This window comes from Micropterus salmoides, unplaced genomic scaffold, assembly GCF_014851395.1.
Source record: "Micropterus salmoides isolate LMB-PRFRI ecotype aquatic unplaced genomic scaffold, ASM1485139v1 Ms_hic_scaffold_22, whole genome shotgun sequence".
Taxonomy (NCBI): Eukaryota; Metazoa; Chordata; class Actinopteri; order Centrarchiformes; family Centrarchidae; genus Micropterus; species Micropterus salmoides.
This window is the reverse complement of record NW_024041373.1, coordinates 19017451-19024190: the sequence shown is the minus strand read 5'-3', so window position 1 is coordinate 19024190 and position 6740 is coordinate 19017451.

Genomic DNA, 6740 nt, shown 5'->3' with positions numbered 1-6740 from the left:
ATCTCACCCTGAACATTCGCCAAAGGAGTTTCTCTGGAGGGCTGCATGTCCGTTGTGATTCATAAACAACACAATAAATTAACAAATTATTTAACTTGATTAAGGTTGATTCAATTATATTGTCTTGCTTGTAACATCCAGCGCACCAAAATACAGCATAATAATCTTTTATTTTATTTTAAGAACACAAAAACTCCCCCTTACTCAAAAGCTCAAAAAAATAATAATAATACTGAGGAGAAGTCAGAAATACATACCACAACTAAAATCTGGCTGTGCAGTTAGTGGGATAAATGAGTATTTAAATGAGACCTCTGGACTGGACATTGAACTCATCACCTCTGCACATTTCAAAGTAAAATGGTGCCATCTACTGGCGCTGCACTGTATTGAGGTGACACAGAGTGTGTTGGCTGGAGTGTTTCCCCACAAATTACATGCTTTTATGGTAGCCTTTATTATTTTGGTCACTGGATATAGCTTTTACATGTTCAATATTACTCACAGAAAACTCTTCAAGCCTAAATATTGCTAAAACATGTGGCGGCTTGTATAATTGTGTGTGTGAGAGTGGCACAGGGAGACTACTGGATGCCTTTATTAAATATGAGCATCATTGTTCCTTACAGCTGAAAGGTGCTGTGCAACAGCCTGTGAAATGATTAGTGGCCCCGACAAGGACTTTTAGGGGATGAGGCCCTGACGGAGAGGTCAGGACAGGGTTATCAAACGATATAATCATACACACAAATTAGCACCCTGTCACCTGTGTTTGTTAAACATTATTCCGGGTTGTTTCAGCTGGTGGATGAAGGACAGTTAACTGCCATATAGTTGTGTAAGATATGTGTACACACACACACACACACAGCTGCCGTGGTAAAGTCACAGCCATGTTGCTCTGCACCCAGCTTCATCTATCTACTCCGGCGAGGGTCTGCTCAGGTTCAAAGCCACCGGGAGCGTTAGACTACACACCCCTGACATCTGCCTCTCGGCCAGGGTGTTGTATAATCATTGCTGGGCTTATTGGTTTGGTTATGGCTTCTCAAATTTCCTGTCCTTCTGCCAGATAGGCATATACGTGGCTGTTAACTGGAGCACAGTGTAATAGAATGGCATTTCAGGAAGGGGTATTACATTAGCTGTAAATATATTGTGTTTCTGTGTACATTAACATTGCTGTTGAAAGCAATTTGTAATGGTTGTTTTATTTGTTCAAGGCCAGATGCAAAAGCTTTGGTTCACTGAATAGTTATGTGCTGCCTTACCCAAACCTGTTTTTGCCTTGCTGTAGTTTCCAACTCTGCTCTGCTCTTTCAGTGTGTATACAAACCCTGCAGGGGCAGACCAGCTGATTAGCTAAGATTATTTTACCAAGCCAGGAATTTAGAAAAGTTCTCAGTTTTATTCTCCCTACATGCAGAACCTATTAGCTTGTATTAGTGCCATTATACAAAGTTTCAAGTAAATGGTGTAACCACTTAACTCAGTTAAAGTAAATCTTGAGGGATTGTTAGGGAGTTCTTAAGGTAGAGAAATCTGCAGTTCTATCTCTGTTTCAGATTACCTGATGCTCAGGGGACTTTAGGATGGACTGACCTCACTCCCTGTCATTCTGACTGAAAGCCATTTTCCAAACGTGAATCTGAGGCGTCTTATTGCTCCAGTATTGTTTGTGTACGTGATGTAAATAGGCAGAGAAATCCTGAAGGGACACGTGGACCCTGCTGAGTCTCTCTCTCTCTCTCTCTCTCTCTCTCTCTCTCTCTCCCTATTTATTCCTTCTTGTCCTCTATTGCCACTCTGGCTTTTCTGAGCTGGACCATCGGCTGATATTCGGCTATATAAATAACATCGACTTGGTTAAGGACTGATTAAATGGTTGGATGGATAGCCAGAAATATAACAGAATGTAGCGCTCACAGAATTTCATGAGGATCACGCACATGGCTTCTTTTGAAAACTGTTTTTCCTCATTAACATGTCTATATTTCATTCTTCGGAGTGACATCAAATTAACCCATCTGTGTGTTGATGTTTCCCAGACTCATTTACAAAAAACGTTGCGCAAGGCAAAGCAATTCAACAGGTTTTCTTGTCTCAGAAGAGCTCGCATGGAGCTCAGAATTGTCAAGCTTTTCTGAGGAGGGAGTGTTGAACAAGATGGCCAGAGTCATTAATAATATGGTAAAACCATAGGTTGCATTCATCTGCCAGCAGGCCTCATTCGAAACAATATTATAAAGTATGTCACTGACATTCAAAGAACAATTACATGCTGCTTAAGTTACACGCAGAACAGGTTCCCACACTTTGATTTGTAGCCTAATAAATCATTTCTAATGATTTAAATAGGAAGAGGAGTTACATTAGTATTAACAAACCAGCAGAGTTCATTTCATACTTTAATAGAGTGTTGAACTGTCGCCCCAGAGTCTTTCTGAGTGAGCAAACAGTTAATATTTCTGAACACCAAAATAAAATGTCACTGAAACTGAAAAATACTATGTCGATCCTGGGCAAATGCTCAACATGTAAGTGTTAATTTAACACTATGCTGATACCAGTTCACACCAACAGAGTTAATTTAAAACTGAAGATTTTTCTGTGATGAATATGAATAACTTTTGAGTCTTGTTTTTTTTTTCCAGGAAAAGGGGAAATGGAGCAAAAACATGCTATTGACAATACAATCAACTTGCATTGTTTGGCATTTCAAGTTCACATTGTCACATTATACACATTATATTCAGCTGTACTCTGGATGATACACATCAGCAAAGCTCCACAGCATGTCATCACCAGGAAAACACACAAATCAGTAAACCGACATTCACTGTAAACTCCCAAACATCCTCTGGACCTTACACCCTCACCCTGCTGCCTCACTACTAGTTTCCCATGTGCTGTCCTCTCCTGCACAAAGATTGTTTTCATTTCTTTTGATATATAATTGAACAAAGATGACCATAATTCAAATTCATTCTATGAGAAATCCTTCATAGTTCTTGACTTGTCTGCTGTGTCCTCTACATCCTTTCAAGATAAGTGCTAGCTTCCTGTATTGTTGTGCCAGCCTTCCAGGCAAGCAGCCACAGGGTCCAAGACCACTCTGCCAATTAGACTGCACACACGCAACCACATGAACAGAGAAATGGGGGTGTGATGAATGTTCAAAAGAGCCAGAATGTGAAAACACGAATGTTTTGTTTTTGTTTTCTGCATCAGATTCTGCTACATGTGCATGCCATGACATCTATGAATATGCATTATCACGAACAATATGTACAAAAAGAGATGTACACAAGAAGACTCAAAAAGTCTGTCTTACTTCCCTGAGTGAATAGGCTAATTTGTGCCCATTTAGAGGGATGCTTTCTGTGCCATCTCCTTATGCAGCTATTATCTAGTATCTAGTATCTATCTCAATAAACAGAAAAAGCTGCCTGCATACACGCACTGTCATCAGCCGCTTATTATGTTATGTTATGTATCTGTGATAATGACAGTGCCTGTGGCTGTAGTGAACACAGACAGTGGCAGAACTAGATTCTATGGCCGCATTTTTCGATGGCAGTTATGGGAGCCTGCCGATAGTGGAACATGTGCACACAAACTGCTAGAAAAACACTCACAGTGTCATGCAATCAATCATATATCATATGGTAACAGATATAAGATGTGTGTAATATCAGAGCACATGATATTCATACAGTAAACATTCAACATAAGCAAGGATATAAACTCTCTGATGCAAGTATGCACACATACTTCTCTACTGTACAGAAAAAGTAGTGAACATAACCACAGGGACTTACTAACATGTCATGGGTTCCTTCAGTCACTGTTTGTTTTGTTATACTAGCAGAGACCAAGATGTCCCTTCAGAGAATTCGTCAGGACTTGAGTTCAGTTTGACTTCTGCTGTCAACGTATGAAAAAGAGACTTTAGCAACTCTTGCCTATAAACACCCACTTTCCCCTCCCTTCACACCTCCTCCCACAGCAGACCTTGACTCATGCACCCCAGGGAACACTCAATGTGAAAAGGCAGACACCCTACCCCCACATCTACTCGCCCATGACCCCCTAAGACCACAACAGGAACCACATTCTTTCCTTTGTGGCTGGTCTTTCATCCTTCTCCACTGCCAGGGCACCAGAAATAACCTGCGAGAAGTATTGTGTGGCAAAAACTGGGCCTTTTGTTTGGGCCATGCTACGACGTGCTGATAAAGTAAACACACCACGCTCTATCTTTCTCACTTTCATTCTGGCTCTGCATGTTTGTGTTAATGCCTTTTATTGCACATATGTGGTAGTGACAGGTGAGGCTGACATAGCTTCACCAAGGAAATACCCTTTAAGAAATAATGTAATATGTGTTTATAGGTATGTGTATGCCTAGGGAGTGTCAAGTGTGTGCATCTTTCGCCTGTAAGCACAAGCTGTTCCCTTGAAACTGAGATAATTGTGTGGATTGAACACACCTAGTTTCATGTTGTTTTTTTGTTTGTTGTTTGCACATAGATATAGCAAGAGGAGTGCTGCAGCAGATTTGATGCTTTCAGGACAATAAAATCTTAGCTTGCTAGCAATTTAAAAAGGCAAGTATATGTAGTAGCCACTCATGTTGACCCCAGAGGCAGCAGCAGCAGTCAGGCAGAGTGAGAGGATCTGACAGCACAAGACAGTACAAGGTGTGGTGTGTTTATCTTTTAGTTGGGCTTCCTTCATTACACACGCACTTCCTGCATTACAGATAACCCCTTGGAATTGTGGTAAACATTACCCTATTGCACACTGTATTCATGTGCATGTATAAGGACGCACCCTCCAAAGTATGTGCTTGGTTGCATACATTTAAAGGAATAGACTGACATTTTGGGAAATATGCTTATTTGCTTTCTGGCTGAGATATGGATGAGAAGATCGATACTTCATGTATGTCTGCTTAATGTGAAGCTACTGCCAGCAGCTGGTTAGCTTAGCTTAGCATATCTCAGAAATTGGAAACCGCTAGCCTGGCTCTGTCTGAAGATAACAAAAGTCATCTACTAGCACCTCTAAAGCACACACAAATTAATGGTTTACATTTTTTTTTGTTTAATCCCTGCAAAAATAAGTATTAAAATGACCATACACCCATTTACAGGAGGTTATGTGCCAGAGAACTTCTTGGCACAGTGCAGTAACTTCCTGGAGTCACTGGTTGGCTAGTAAGTGGTCCTGGTCAGGAAATAGCCCCAGATAAAACGACAAATTGTAATTCTGATACTTTGTATGGATTAAACAAACAAGATACACCATATTAACCAGTTTTATCCCATCGACTTGTCTGAGCTTTTAAAAACAATATCACAAATGAGAGTGTCCTCCAGCCCACTTGATATAATACCTACAAAATTTTTACTAAAAGTAATAGATTCTGTTGGGCCCCATTTGATCTCTGTTTTCAACAGCTCCCTATCTACTGGTTGTGTCCCTGATTATTTTAAAACGGCTTGCGTGAACCCACTTTTAAAGAAACCTGGTTTAGATCCCTCCCTCCCACAAAATTTTAGACCAATTTCAAAACTGCCTTTTATTGCAAAGATTCTAGAAAGAATTGTGTCCAAACAGCTGCTCACTGTGCTGGAAAATAACAAAATATTTGAAAAGTTTCAGTCTGGTTTTAGGAAGTACCACAGCACTGAGACTGCCCTGCTTAAAGTCACCAATGACCTTTTAATGTCTGCTGATGAAGGTATGTGCTCAGTCCTTGTACTCCTGGACCTTAGCGCTGCTTTTGACACCATTGATCACAACATCATGTTAGACAGACTGAGGCACTGGGTGGGGATCTCTGGTCCTGCCCTAGAATGGTTTTCATCCTACCTGTCAAATAGGAAGTTTTGCGTGTCTGTAAACAACTATGTCTCTTCATTCTGTCCAGTTAAATATGGTGTGCCTCAGGGGTCGGTCTTAGGACCCATTTTGTTTTCCTTGTATCTGCTTCCCCTTGGACATATTATCCATAAACATGGCATTTCTTTTCATATTTATGCTGATGACACACAAATATACTTGCCCGTCAGATCCACAGACCCTGGCATGCTGAGTTCACTTAACAACTGCCTTTGTGAAGTTAAAAAATGGATGTCAAATAATTTCCTCCAGCTGAACTCAGACAAAACAGAAATCCTGGTCATCGGGTCCCAGCAGATGGCTGCTGGTTCCCTAGTAAATCACATTAAGCCTGTGGCAAAGAACCTTGGTTTTTGGTTTGATAGTAATTTAAATTTCGAGCAGCACACCACAAAGCTTGTTCAATCATGTTTTTATCAACTTAGAAATATAGCTAAAATTCGATCTATGTTAACTTTTAAGGACACCGAGACCATTTTACACGCCTTCATCTCATCACGCCTGGATTATTGCAACACATTTTTTGCCTTTTCACCTGTTTAACCCAAAAATCTATTGATCGACTCCAGACTGTCCAGAACTCAGCTGCCAGGCTTTTAACCAGAACAAAGAAATATGACCACATTACTCCTATTTTAGCTTCATTACACTGGCTCCCAGTATGTTTTAGAATTGACTTTAAAATTCTATTGATCACTTTTAAAGCTCTTCATGGCCTCTCGCCTTGTTATATTTCTGACCTTTTAGTCCCATACACACCAGCACGTACCTTGAGATCCTCGGGCAGAGGTCTGTTGTCTGTTCCAGAGTCTCGACTGAAAACTAAAGGG